The following is a 15,572-nucleotide window of genomic DNA, read 5'->3' as shown; positions in this document are numbered from 1 at the left end:
AAGCACAATCACCAACAATATTAGCAATACGAAGATTTTGAAGTCTGTTCACTTCCACCAAGTCCAAAGTTCTATGAGTTAAGCAGTGGGTTTCCAAGGGTGCTTATCGGTGTGGTTAAACAAGGTGTGGTGATACCCACACGGGCAGTGCTTTTGAAAAAAATATTCTTTGAATCAGTCTGCGCGATATTGCTTACTTAGAACATTTTATTATCTGTATCTTCAACTTAATATTGCCTTCGATGTTTCTTTATGATAAATATCTTCTAAAACTTAACGATTATGTATCAAAACTTGTATTTTCTTTTGTCAGACTTACGCAGAGTAATCTGAGGATGAGGGGTCATTTTCCCTGCCCCTCCGCCCCTCCGCCCCCCCAACCCTCACCGTGAATGACTTATGGACACTGAATCACTCGGTCCTTGGAACTGATGGTTGCCACTAAATGTGTATGTTTCCGTAACATAGCCATGTTATATGTAAAAGTTTAATTAAAAATATTTCTCAGGGAAATTAAACATATTTCTCAGTTTTAAATGGATCTTGAGTTTTTATTTTTTTAAGTTGTGTATGAGTGTTGCTGTGTAACTGGGAAGTGGGGCTGGAGGGTAAGAACCAACCGTTATCGAATGTCTCCTCTGCCAGCTAACAGGCTAAGTGCTTTTCTGATGTCGTTTCATTTAATCCTCCTAATATGCAGTCAAGAAGAGCTTCACTAGTTCCACTTTGCAGATGGGGAAAGTAAGGCTCAGAGAAGATAAGAAATTTATTCCATCTCACATGTTGGTCAAAAGAAGCCAGACACAAGAGAGTCCATACAACGATTTCATTTCTATAAAAGTAAGATGTTTATATTAAAATATAAAAACATTTTCGGGGCTGGCCCGGTGGCCGAGTGGTTAAGTTTGCGCGCTCCGCTGCAGGCGGCCCAGTGTTTCGTTGGTTCGAATCCTGGGCGCGGACATGGCACTGCTCATCTAACCACGCTGAGGCAGCGTCCCACATGCCACAACTAGAAGGACCCACAACGAAGAATATACAACTATGTACTGGGGGGCTTTGGGGAGAAAAAGGAAAAAATAAAAAATCTTTAAAAAAATATAAAAACATTTTCTAAGGATAAACTAGTCTGTGGTGTTAGAAATTAGGATTGCAGTTCTGTGGGGCAGTGACTGGGTGTGGTGGGGCCTGGGGTGCTGGTAATGTACTGCTTCTTGATAAAGCTGCTCGTTACACGGGTCTGTTCACTTTGTGAAAATTCGTAGTCCTGTGCACTTGTGATTGGTCCGCTTTTTTGTATGTACGTTATACATCAATACAATTTACAAAATGTGCAGTGAGGTCTTTGAAGCTTTTAAAGAAAGTCTTTAAAATTGTCAGTTAACTCTGACGTTGTTTCTTTACCAGGAGAAATAAACTAAATTCTGAAATCTTGTAGCATTTGTAATATACAGACCTCATGATGGTTTACGTGTTGTTCAAAATGATTAGTCTCAAAAATTTTCTGTAAACCAGTAGTTTTCTGTTTAGAAAAAAACCCATTTGCTAAGCATTTTTGTAAGAAGCATTTAGTGAGAACCATGCAAGTTTTTACGGCCTGAAACTTCTTTAGAACAACCGTTTGCCGTTTTGTTAAGGAACAGTAAATAAATCAATTTCTGAAGGCAGATAATTTCTAATCCATCAGTTTGCTAATGTAGTCATATTAATGATGGGGATACGTCCTGAGAAATGCGGTTAGGCATTTTTTTGTGTGCGAACATCATAGAGCGCACTTACACAAACCCAGACGGTACAGCCTGCTACACATCTAGGCTATATGATATTAATTTCATGGGACCACCATCATACATGTGGTCCATCATTGACCGAAATGTCATTATGCGATGCATGACTGTAAAATAAAACATGAGAAATCGAAAAATTCCTGGCATCAGAGTGAAATTACAATACAAAATTTCTTAAAACCACAAGTAAACTGACATCTGCCAATCTGGGCCTATGGAAGCCAAAACACATTTCGGCATTCATCCCAACGCGAGGAGCATCGTATCTGCTCAAAGGGAGATGAGACTATAATGTAATACAGGATTAGTCATGCTTTAAATTCAGACTCTGCCAATACACTGTCACAGGCTTAAAATCAATATGGTAAGCATTAAGTGAACAGTGGCCAAATGCTATGGTAATAGCCCTCAATCCAACCCATGACAATGCTCCTCCTTTCCCACCAAGCTGCATAGTGAATCTGTTTTAAGGAGCTGGTTTATTCCTTCCAGCCCCTACACTCACATCCCCCTTCTTGGTTATTTTGTTGAGTAGAGAAGTCAACTCAAATCTCAAAGTCCCAACCTAGCTTTTCAAAAGGGGTCCCCTCTTAGCCCAGTGTTTCCAGAAGTACCCTCAGCACGTTTCTTCTTCTATAGGACCGCACGTAAGAGTAGTAGTGGCAGTAGTAGCAATGGTAGGAATAACAACAACAATGACAATAACTAACATTTGTATAGTATTTTCTGCGTACTAGGAACTTGTTTTAGTCAGCTCAGGCTGCTGTAACAGAATACCACAGACTGAGTGGCTTGAACAACACACATTTATTTCTCACGGTCCTGGAGTCTGGGAAGTCCAAGATCAAGGCTCTGGCAGATCTGGCATCTGGTGAGGGTCCAGTTCCTGGTTTGCAGCCGGCTGACTTCTCATTGTGTCCTTACATGGTGGAGAGCAGAGAGAAGGCAAGCTCTGTGTCTCTTCTTATAAGGGCGCTAATCCCATTCATGAGGGCTCCACCCTCCTGACCTAATCACCCCCAGATTCCTCCCCACCATACCATCACATTGGGGGTTAGGATCTCAACATACAAATTGGAGGGAGGCCACAAACATTCGAACATTAAACCATTTAATCCTGCCAACAGCTCAGTAAGGCAACTATTAAACTACCATCCTCATCATTCCATTTTATAGGGGAGAAAACTGAGGCACAGAGAGGTGAGGGGACCTGTCCGGGGTGACACAGCCAGGAGGGGGAGGAGTTGGGATTCTGGCTCTGGGTGGTGATTCCCAACCTTGATTGCACTTTGCATTCACCTGGACAGCTTTCAAAACTCTGATGCCTGGGTCTCACCCACAGTGCCCACCCCCCAAGCTCCAATTCCAGATTCTAATTTAATTGGTCAGGCATTTTTTTGATGATCCTTGGGCAGTTTTAATGAGCTGCCAGGTTTGGGGCCTCTGGTCTGGGGCCTGGCATCTTGGCATCATCATATGCAGTCCATTAGAAGCGCTCGAGGGGCCGGCCCTGTGGCCGAGTGGTGAAGTTCTCACGCTCCGCTGCAGCAGCTCAGGGTTTCGCCGGTTCGGATCCCGGGCACGGACATGGCACTGCTCGTCGTGCCACGTTGAGGTGGCGTCCCACATGCCACAACTAGAAGGACCTGCAATTAAGACATACAACTATGTGCTGGGGGGATTTGGGGAGATAAAGCCAAAAAAAAAAAAAAAAAAGGAAGTGCTCCAGTGCTGGAGCGGACGCTATACCTTGGTTCCTATGACTTTCCCCATTGGGCACAAACTGGTTAAAGGAACAGTCAATGGAAGAAGGCTTGTTCATGAAATAATGACAACTTGTGGGCTTTTAGCTAGCCACAGGGTCTTAGGCAAGTGCCTCAGGACTTAGTTTTTTCATCTGCAAAGCAAAAGGTTTGAATTGAATGATTTCCTGGTTCCTTCCAGTGCTACGAGTCTATGAAATCAATATATTAAACCCTTCATTATCCTTGAGTGGATGATCCACAGAAAACGCTTAGTCTGAGGACTGCTTCCTTCAGTCAATCTTCTTAGCAATTGGTGTACGCCCAAGGAATGTGCATCAATTTTATTTTTGGCCTAAGCAGAACCTAATGAGGAAGGAAAGAATCATGTGTGTTTGCACGTGTGTACATGTGAAAACCATTCAGAAGATAAATTAAACGATTTGGAGGGATTATCTGCTGTTTGGGATTGTCCACGTCACTGCCCCCTCCAATGGCTTTGATAATTGAAAGTGGCCTGTCATCTGATTGTTGACAGCTGAAGGATCCATGTTGCCAAGGAAGCTGTGGCTGGATGCCAAGTAACAACCTGATTAATTATCCTTCTCTTTGTGCTGTCCCAGTGACACATACTCTTCCCTCACCAGAGTGGTCTCCAGTTTCAGGACCAGGGAAGAGAACAGTAAGTCCCCCAAACGAACAGTCCCTATTCCTGAGGCAGAAAATACATTAGAGCGACTTTTCATCCCCCCTCAGGTCCTTTGCTCATGGCCCTACTTGTTGACTCTGCCTAAGACAATAACTAAATCAAGGAGGGGCTGTCTAGTCACACTGGCTTTCCACGTGGAGGGTTCCAATAAAATGCTCTCTCTTCTTCAATCTGATGCATATGGAGGTTGCCCCAAACAGTTTGTCGGAGGCTCCAAGATAAGACAAACTACCGTGGCCAAGAGGCTGAAACTTATTTCCTGTGGCTCTACGCTGACTGGGCTTAAACGAGTAATTATCTTCAGCACATAGTTTAGTTTGGAGTATTAAATAGAATTCTGACAGCCTTTTCTAAAACCAGTTTGAAATAGTGGGCTTTCACACGGTATTAAGTGGGCACTGAACTTATGACGGCAGGGCAGAGGCACTGATGGCGGAGGGTGTGGTCTCTGGGCCACACCACCTGAAGGAGCGCCTTACCAATGGAGAAGAGCCCACTCGGATTTCTCTGTGGCCGTGGCTAATATCCGGGCCAAGGGATACTTCGTGCCATGGCAATTTGTGGACTTCAAAGGCTTTCCCTGTCCTCGTCTCAGTCAGTGGCCTCCGCGCAGAGTCCCCCAGTCCCTGAGAGGCCAGAGTTTTACTGGGTGTGCCCACCAGGGGCCAGCTCTGCACTGGTCTGCTGGGGCTTTCAGTGCTGGCACTCCAGGGCTCACCTCTGGGATGTTTCACCTTAACCCTGGGAAACAACTCCCAGGAAGAAGGTAGTTCTACTCACCTCTAGAGCTGTCCTGGTCCATGAGGGTTGGCTTTCTGGGTGATAGAGTCAGCCAGACCTCAGGTGTCTGCACCACCGCAGGCCTGGCTTCTGCTCAGTGGTGGTGATGATTTCACGGGGAACCTGTCCGACTTTACGTCAATTTCAAACAACTCTTTTAACAGTGGGGTCCCATCCTGGAGGTGGCTGGAGGGGTAGAAATTACCTCTTAGAACTTGAGCTTTGAAGTCGATTCCGGCAGCCATCTTGCTTGGAGCTTTTCATGAATACGGTTGTCAATTGCTTTGTGATTTTATCCTAAAGGGCTGGAAAATGCAGCTTTCCTGTGTAGGGTAGCTCAGTGAAGGCACTGGAGCCCTACACGGAGCCCCTCTCCAGTGAGATTCTTCTAGACACCTCCTGAGGTCGATAGAAAGAAGCTGAGCCTGTGTTTCTAATAGCAGAATACACAAGTTCTCAGACACTTGGACCTGATTTAGGCATAGATTTGTGCCTAGACCACAGAAAGAGATTCCTCTGGGATATAAGCCATATGGATACGTGATTTCACTATCTATTCAAGTCTATAGATCTAACTTATTAGCTTGTCTTAATCCCTTTCTTCCAAAGAATAATTTATTTCGCCTTTAGAAAACACATTGATTTTTACATAACAACATAGCTTTATAAAAGAACTTCAGCCTGGTCTAAAATTGTTTTGCTGGTTCGCACGTTCCGGATTTACTGGGGTGTAAGATACCAAATTGATATCCTCTTTATCAGTTCACTAAACTGCTTCATGACTTTACCCATTGCCCTAAGGATGCTTGTTGATAATCACCTAGACCTTTGACATTTTCCTAGACGTCGAAGGAATGTAAACGGAGACTAGAAGGTAATGATTTTCCACCCATCACATAGCCATATTAGCAAGGAAACTAATATTGCCACATATTGCTGGTGTGACATCCGGGAACATAGCCTGACACAGACTTACTTTTAAATAGGATGAAAAATTTATGTACAAGTTACTTAGCACTACTCTAATTTATAATAATAAAAAAGTTGAAAAAACCTAAATATTTGATTACAAAGGAATCGTTGAGTGACTAACCATATTGCAATTAAAAATGGTTCCGATGAAGAACATTGAAAATGTTTATGATATACAGCTGAGAAAGCAGGCTATAACAGAGTGTGGACAACTGCAACTATGTTTTAAAAAAAACGCAAACAAAGTATAAAGTGTGTTTCTGGAGACAACCCCCACCTGTCTCCTTCAGCCGCTGCTCAGGGCCTTAAGATAAAGCCCTGAAATTGAAGGTCATTCCCAGCTGAGCCCAGCCTCCCCTCTACTCCCACACTGCCCTGCTTCCATTGGGCCAGCCTGCTCGCCAGTGTATCCTGCCTCTGGACCTTTGCACATGCTGTTCTCTTGCCCAGAAAGTGCTTCTTTCTTCCCCTTCTCAGTGCATCCCCCAGTCCTCCTTGCCAAGTGTTTTCTGTGCCATATGTTGATCATTTAAGGTCTTGCATTCTGCTCTAATTTTTCACATGCTTCCATTTTTTTTCATATTCGTCCAAAGCAGACTTCAGGTACTGAAGAAGATGAAAGCTCCTAGGAGGCGGGTGATTACTTTATTGTATTTACTAAACATACCCTGAAATGTATTTCATGAACAAACCAAAGAGTTACAGGTGCCCAGATCCCTTGCCACAGGTCCCAGGGAAACTGGGAATCAGTGCTATGTGATCCAGCCGAAAGTGGAACAAAGTTGTCACCAAAAAGCCTTAACTCATGTTGCATGACAAACTAACATTTGTGACTTAGATGCGAGGTCACTGGCCCTGGTAGCAGCAGAGTCAGCGATCTTGTGAGAGACAGGACTTGGAAGCGATGCGGCTGCCTCGTGAGCCCGCACTTGGGACGCTGCCCTGGTCTCCCTGAGTTCTGCCTGAAGCTTGGCTCTGAGCGTTTATCCCCAGACTAGACCCTGCTTCTGTTAAACAGACAAGCCCAAGGCTGGTGGGAGCAAAGTATCAGGCAAACAAAATAACATATAATGTTTAAAACTGCTATATAAGTCTTCCATGATTAGAAACATACGGGTCAGGAGCGGGGCCAGGATGCTTTATGGCGACTATAGAATGTCCCTCAATATTTTTCTGACAATACAAAATCAATTTACGTTTAATACATTTTAAAATAACCAACCCACTCATATTATTTGATATTACTAACGAGAGCTGAAATTGAATCTTAATGTGATTCGTGAGCATATTCAGCAGAGGTTTATTACTTCTGAAAACACTTTGTGTTATCACAGCCCTTTATCGTTGGAATTGCTGGGTTTTGTGGTACAAACACATTAGATTCATAATTAAAATGCTGTTGTCTATTAATGCTACCATAGCATTTTCTCCAAGCAGATATTTTAAAAAATCCTGTACACTTGCAAGGATGAGTGGACTCCTCTGTGAGGAGAGATTCCTTCCTACACAGGCTCTGTTTGTTCATATGATCAATTCAGGACAGAATAGAACATTATAAGAATGAGCGCTAATGCGGCCTAAGGGCACAAAATTAGAGCTGGGCATCACCTTGCCCAAACTGTGAAATAGCCCCTCCAAACTACCCACCTCTTCTGTGATTTTAAAGTGGTATCAATTCCAAAGGCTTGGCAAACAATGTGGGCAGAATTATCGTAGGGAAAAATATAAAGATTAACGAAAGTTTTTTTAAAGAAGGTTCCAGTATGGTCAGCATAGCTTACCTGATGCCCTACTCTGTGGTTTAGGCAGGGACGAGAGGTCTGATCCCCACCTGTTACCCACAGGGCTCTGGAGCAAGAGAGGATTTCCACTTATTTGCCATAACTGGACAAACACAGTGAAGCCAGTTGATAGGCAAGAGTGAGGCAGGAGTGGGCCTGGGTTGGAAGGGCAATCAAAAAGGGTATGGGACTATTCTTCCAGGTGTCTCTGCCCTCCACCAGCTAGGTGGTCAAAAATCCAAATGGGCTTGGAGGTATGTTGCTCTTGGAAAGCAATAATGTGTTTCCCCATGAAACTTACCAAGGGTGCCTAGGTGCCTCTGGCCTAAAAGAAACCAGACTTCTGGGTTTCAGGCAAACCAGGCCTTGGCCCTCAAAGGCTCATAATATCCTCACATTATTGTATAACCTGTCTTGTCCCCTTTTGTGGAATTTTCATGAAAATCTGTATAGTAAAATGGAATTGACTAGAGCAAAGGCATGCAGCCTTTTACCAGCAAGAACTCTTTTTAGTATTCTCCAGCATGGAAAAAAGAAGTAATCATTAATTACTTTCCACTTTAAGTTCAGATCATCTGATCAGCAGAAGGGACAAATTTTGCCCCAAATTGTTGATGTAGTTCTAGACAAATGCCATGGCATTTTAATCAATCATGGGGACTCTTACATCAGGTCCGTGTGTGATAGTTGTTAGACTTTGGAAATATTTAAAATAGTCTGAGGGCGGCGTTCACTGTCACGCAGACTCTTGACAATCTGGACTTGTTGTGCTGAGCAGAGCAGAATCTGGAGTGGTAGAGAGCTGGGGCAGGCTGATGGAGATGCGACGGGGTTGAGTTTTCTCTTTTTTTAATTAATTTTATTTATTTTTTTATTGCAATAACATTGGCTTGTAATATTATATAAGTTTTGGGTGTACATCATTATATTTCGATTTCTGTGTAAATTACATCATGTTCACCACCCAAAGACCAATTACAGTCCACCACCACACACGTGTGCCTAATCACCCCTCTCACCCTCCACACCCCTCCCCTCTGGAAACCACCAATCCAATCTCTGTCTCTATGTGTTTGTTTGTTGTTGTTTTTATCTTCTATTTATGAGTGAGATCACATGGTACTTGACTTTCTCCCTCGGACTTATTTCGCTTAGTAATACCCTCAAGTTCCATCCATGTTGTCACAAATGGCTGGATTTCATCATTTCTTATGGCTGAGTAGTATTCCATTGTGTATAAATACCACATCTTCTTTATCCATTCGTCCCTTGATGGGCACTTAGGTTGTTTCCAAGTCTTGACTATTACAAATAATGCTTCAATGAACATAGGGGTGCACATATCTTTATGCATTTGTGTTTTCATGTTCTTTGGATAAATACCCAGCAGTAGAATAGCTGGATCGTATGGTAGTTCTATTCTTAATTTTTTGAGGACTCTCCATACTGTTTTCCATAGTGAATACACCAGTTTGCACTCCCACCAGCAGTGTATGAGGGATCCCTTCTCTCCACATCCTCTCCAGCACTTGTTATTTCTTGTCTTGTTAATTATAGCCATTCTGACGGGTGTGAGGCAGTATCTCATTGTAATTTTGATTTGAATTTCCGTAATAATGAGTGATGTTGAACATCTTTTCCTGTGCCTGTTGGCCATCAGAATATCTTCTTTGGAGAAATGTCTGTTCAGATCTTTTGCCCATTTTTAAATTGGGTTATTAGTTTTTTTGTTATTGAGATGTATGGGTTCTTTATATATTTTGGATATTAACCCCTTATCAGATATATGGTTTGTAAATATCTTCTCCCAGTTGTTAGGTTGTCTCTTCATTTTGTTGTTCGTTTCCTTTGCTGTGCAGAAGCTTTTTAGTTTGATGTAGTCCTATTTGTTTATTTTTTCTATTGTTTCCCTTGCCTGGTCAGTGGGGCTGGGTTTTTTCGCAATAGCACAGTGAGGATCATGCAGACTGTCCTCATACCTTGTCCCCACGGACTCACAGCCAAATGCCAGCGTGAAGGGGACCGTAATTAGAACAACAACAGTAACCTCACCTACAGCAACATTGACACGTTGATGGACATGTTTACTGAGTGCTGACCAGATTCAGGCACAGGATAAGCCTTTCACCTGGATCAATTTGTTTAGTCCTGAGGACATCCCAATTCCAGTGGTACTGCTATGATCACCCCCATTTTATAGCTGGAAAAACTGAGGCTCAGCGACTTTCCCCAGGCCACAAAACCAGAGAGGAGTGGCTGGGACCCAAATCCCAAGTCTGTCTGACTTCAGAGCCCTTGCTTATAATAATTAGACTAGGTAAGGAGGAAGGGATAAAAATGAAGACCCACTCCACTAAAATTTCCACGGAACACAGAGAGCAAAGTAGGCCGTCTCAGTGGCCGTGGAGGTGGAAGAGTGCAGAACATGGAGCCTCGGGGGGGCCTGTGTAGACTGAGGCGGGCCCTGCAGTACCCAGCTCCCCCACTCCTGGCCGTAAGTGACAGCCTGCCATGAGTTGGGGCAGAAAGAGGGAAAATTGCACACCGACATAGGAACCAAGAGAGATGACTTCCACTCTCCTCACCCGTCCTTTCCTCCCAAAGTCCTGCGAATATTTGGGAGGAATCTGGGAACTCGAGAGGAGGGCTGGAGCTCCTGCCGGGTGAGTGATACTATGTCCTGAGAAATACGAGATGGTGACTATGGATTGGACACTGTTTTGACGCCCCAGCTAGCGGGCCTGGGAAATATGGCTTCCATTTATCGGATGTGAATAGTCTGGCTGGCTGATGGATCTCACATCTTTTTGGTATCTATGTAGGTATTTTCTGAGGTGGAGTTCAAGCTTCTTTTATGCAAAGACTTCACCTGCTTCTTCGTATTTTGCAAATACGATTTTGCAAAGTGTTGTACAAATTTCAACGTTTGTCTATTTTTTATGATGGTGGCAAATATTACTAGGCAATAGGCATCTTCTTCACAAAATTCTTTAATTCTAGAGGACCCTTTCGTTAACAAATCCTTGGTGTAGTTTTCTTAGAAATGAGGAAGATGTTCCACTGCTATTTTTAAATCACTGGGTTGAGTAGGTTCACTGTGTGTTAGTTCCTTTGTCTGATACTGACACATCTTAGATTAGAGGCTTTGAGCCCCATCTAGACCACTATTTGTCACCTGACTGTTCAGCCATCAAGTAGATTGCTTTATGATCTGATTTGATTGTTAGACTTCCAAAGGAACCAGAAGACCACAAGATGGATGATTCTTAACAGGCTCTCATTGTGTCACTACTCCAGGACATACAGTGGCTCCCGACTGCCCTTGGCATTCACCCAAAACTCCAGCCCATACTCATTCCTCCCTCTCACGCAGCACACAAATGTGTGCCGCATGTCATGCCTCAGCCCCTGTGTGCTCAGGGGCCTCCGCTCCCATGGGGAGCTCCCGAGGAGAAATGTGCTCCACTTCCCAGAGCCGGCACGCTGCGGTAACCAAATGAAGACATGCTCAATCAATTTATAATTAACATACCATTCAATGGCCTGACGAGCATCACGCATTCTGAAAACCAAAGACGGGATTTGGAATGACTGTTTTCAAGAGTGGAAAGAAAAAACAAGCTTTAAATAAGGACTGTTTACATTTGTCAACATCTTCTACTTGAAATAATAAAGAACAGAGAGCAGAAGCAGCCTCGTGCAAAACAGCCTGTTCAAAACCACTGAGATATATTAAAATACACAGCAGCACAGACGCTCTGTCACTTTAAAAACGTTTTGAATCCCTAATGCCAAGCAGGATGCTGGGGGCTTCTTGCAGCCAGCACCAAGTGTTGGGAAAACAGAAAAAAACAAAAACCAAACAAAGCCCTCTGTGTTGACTCAGCCATAAGTCAACTTCTGTACCCCCATAATAAGGACAACCTTGTGGAGTGATGAAATTCCAAGTAGGCAGCTTTCTAGGTTGCATTATATATATAGGCAATTTTCAGACCCGCTTAATAATAGCCTGCATGATAAAGTATTGGACTCGATTGGCTGGAGGGAGATCGAAGGAGAAAGACGGTCCTGTGAATTGGTGGACTCGGGTGCTCTCGGGGAATCTGAGGGATGATTGAACCCCAGGACTAGTGTGCAATGTGCTAGGTGCTTACTGACAACACCCAGAAACTTAAAAATAAACTAACTGTTGAAAATGCAAGGAGGCTATGTCCAGGAGACATGCTAAAAAAACAAATTTCAGGCTGGTTTATGGTTTTTTTTAAAAAAAAGATGAAAGAGAGAAGAAAGGAAGGAAGGTAGGGAGGAAGGAAAAGAGAAAAAAGCCAATGATTAAGTGGCTTTGTAATTTCCCCCTCTGTTCATGCGAGTAGCAATTGCCCACACATTCTTCAAGGCATTTCCTCATATTTTATCTGGTTTCATTCTCATCACAACCCTGAGGGAACGATTTTTTAAGGGAGGAAATGAACGCACGGAGGTTAAGTGACTCACCCAGGATGATCAAGCCAACAGGTCAAGGAGTGGCAACCACAGCCAATCCCTCTAACAAGCAAAGCCAAGAGGGCCTGCTCTGTGTTGTGGAATGAACCCTCATGCCTCTTGCCTGGGGTCCCCCTGTCCTCGTGTTGCTATTGAAATTACCATATGGAACGATTTAGAGAAAGTCTCTCTGTAGACAGGGGCATGGACTTAATGATGCCCAGAGATCCCCAGCCACATGATGGTTTTCTTGTGATTCTAAAAATGCATAGTGGGCCTCCATGGAAACACAGTTCCATGTGCAGGAAGTTGGGACTGGGCTCCCTTTCTTGTCATTGATCCGTTGCACATGTTGGGAAGGGCATAAAAGGAAAATAAGCAGATGTTCATTGATGGTCTGTCTTCCTAAGGAGATCTTGTTGCTTGTCAACCAGTGGTCCTCACCTGGACTATGTGGACCTCATGTGAAGTCCAGCTGACGGAGTGAGAACTCTGAATTTAGGTGGCTTCCTCTTGGACTCTGCACCAGAGCCGCCTCATTCCCTGATCTTCTGGGCTCGAAACTCTGTTGGCGTCTACACCTCTCAGTCCCTTATGGTAGACAGGGGATGGAGGCTCTTTGAGGGTGTGGGGGTGGCTGGGACGGGTCTTTGGGATGGCTTTCTCCCTCTGATACTCAGATCATCTCCTGGAGAAAACCTGCTGCCATTTTGACTCTGCAATCATTTAATGTGGTGAAGAGTTGCCGTAGCAACGTGATTTCTGCATCCGGTTGACATAAATTCATGCCTGCCTGGTTTGAAAAGAAAAATTGGACATTCAAGCCCCATCAGAGAACTTACACATAGGAGCAGAGAGCAGCTATAAATCCTGACTTCATTATTATTTTTTAATTTTTTAGCATGGGTTTGAACATATGCAAAAGTGGGGACAAGTCTAATGAAGCATCGTGTGTCTGTCGCCAGCTTCAACAGTTATCAACACATAGCCACTCCTGTTCTTTTCTACACTCCTTCCTTCTCCAGCCCCCACCTACTGTATTATGTTTAAACAAATCCCAGCTGCCATATCATTTCATCCTCAAATACTTCAGTATGAATCTCTAAAAGATCAGGACTCTATTTTTAACAAATGATTCTCACATGAATAGTAAGCAGAAGATAAAAATAAAAGAAGATTTCAGAACATAAATTCTGCCTTTCTTCCAAACCAAATTATTTAAGCTGCATCCATATCTTTTTATTAGTATCTCTGCTTCAGACACTACTTACATTTTGGCTTAAAATATATCAGCGCTACGTGGCAGACAAAGTTCCGAGTACTTTACGTGAATCATCTCATTTAATCCTCCCAACACCCTGTGTAGTAGATACGAATATTATCTCATGTTACAAACGAGGAAAATGAGGCACAGGGAGGTTAACACCTTGGCTAATGTCAAACACTTAGAACGCGTAAATGAGCAAATACATTGTTTTTAGTTGCTGGTCAGGGCTAATCTTACCATTGAAATGGTTGCATATTGAGCTTATAACTTGCAGCTGGTCAAGCAGAGCCTTCTCTCCTGTGCTTTGCATTCCAGTACCTACTCCTAAGACTTGTGGGGTGGCACTGTTACATAGCGGTTAAGTCCAGTGCCCTCTGCTTTGGTGTCCCGGGTTTGTGGGTTTGGATCCTGGGCGTGGAACTACATGCCACTCATCAGCCGTGCTGTGCTTGCAACCCACATACAAAACAGGGGAAGATTGACACAGATGTTAGCTCAGGGTGAATCCTCCTCAAGCAAAAAAAAAAAAAAGTGGAAGATTGGCAACAGATGTTAGCTCAGAGCAAATCTTCCTCACCAAAAAAAAAAAAAAAGACACCATTAAAATCTTATTGAGCAGAAACTAAGAAGCACGCTAGGTGATTTAAGATTTATGCTCAAGATGACCACCTATCTTCATCCTCACAAGTATATTTTCAGCTGTTATACTTATTCGATTAAATCCTGAACAATGTCCTTCAATGGAAATATTTGGGAGGTTTGAGCCCTGAGAGGAAGTACCATGAGGCAGCCATGATGTTGCTCAACCACCTGCTGTGTGACGGAGGACAAGCACCTGTCTCTCAGCTCCTGGTGCCTACCCTGGCCCCGTCAAAACCTGGACACTTTGCACTGCGATTCTCTCCTCACAGGTCTGTTTCCTTAGAGGCTCCTTGAGACAGGAGATGTCGGTTTGGCTGTTTGTTCTTTTTCTGTGTCCGAGCACTGAAACTGGCTCATAGTAAATAAGTTTCTCCAGGTATTATGATTCTCTGAGTTCTTCTTATTCTTCTTTCAAATCAAGCAAATAACAACATATCTGGCAGTGACTAAAATTCAGAATAGATAAAAGCAGCCACGTAACTCAGAGAAAACGCTAATTTTTAAATCGAGGGGAAAGATATTCTTGTCTGATTTTCCATTATGTCTGCCCACACTGACATTATTCAATGCACGATTTTCCAATGCGTTCATAGACAGAGTCTTTGGAGTTGATCTTGGGAAAAATTAGCAGTTTTTTATCTGAAGTTAACATTTAACATTTATCTGAAGTTTAACATTTTAATATTTAAGATTCTTAAGTTGACTTGTTATTACTAATAGTTATTTTAGGTTTGTAAAAGATAGGCAAATATACAGAACAAGATCTGAAGAGGTTCAAATAAGGTCAGTATTAATACAATGTTTAAGCATTCCCAAGTTACCTCAAAGTGCTTTTCTCACACTTAATAATACATTAAGAAGATCAGGGAAATTCTCTGAGACTCTTCTGGTTTTGAATATTTGCCCTGTTGTTCCCACATGCATTTACCAGAGCAGATGCCAGGTTTTGGTTTAGAAAATATTACTGTGCAGGGGCCTGGCCCAGTGGCCGAGTGGTTAAGTTCATGCACTCTGCTTTGGCAGCCCGGGGTTTGCCGGTTTGGATCCTGGGCACAGACCTACACACCACTCATCAAGCCATGCTGTGGCGGCCTCCCACATAGAAGAAGTAGGATGACTTACAGCTAGGATATACAACTGTGTACTGGGGCTTTGGGGAGAAAACAAAAAAAGAGGAAGATTGGTAACAGATGTTAGCTCAAGGCCAATCTTCCTCAAAAAAAAAAAAAGAAAGAAAAGAAAATATTACTGTACACAGTCGGCTAATAACAATGTTAAACTTGTGCATTGACTTGACACTTGTCCTTCTTACACAAGCTTGTGCTTCTTTCTGTATTTTATTCCAAGTGGCAGCAAATATGGAAATGTCTTATATGATGTGTGCTGGGATTATATTCACAACGATTTTTT

Source organism: Equus asinus, chromosome 29 (genome assembly GCF_041296235.1).
Source record: "Equus asinus isolate D_3611 breed Donkey chromosome 29, EquAss-T2T_v2, whole genome shotgun sequence".
In the NCBI taxonomy this organism is placed as follows: Eukaryota; Metazoa; Chordata; class Mammalia; order Perissodactyla; family Equidae; genus Equus; species Equus asinus.
Note: the sequence above shows the minus strand (reverse complement) of the source record.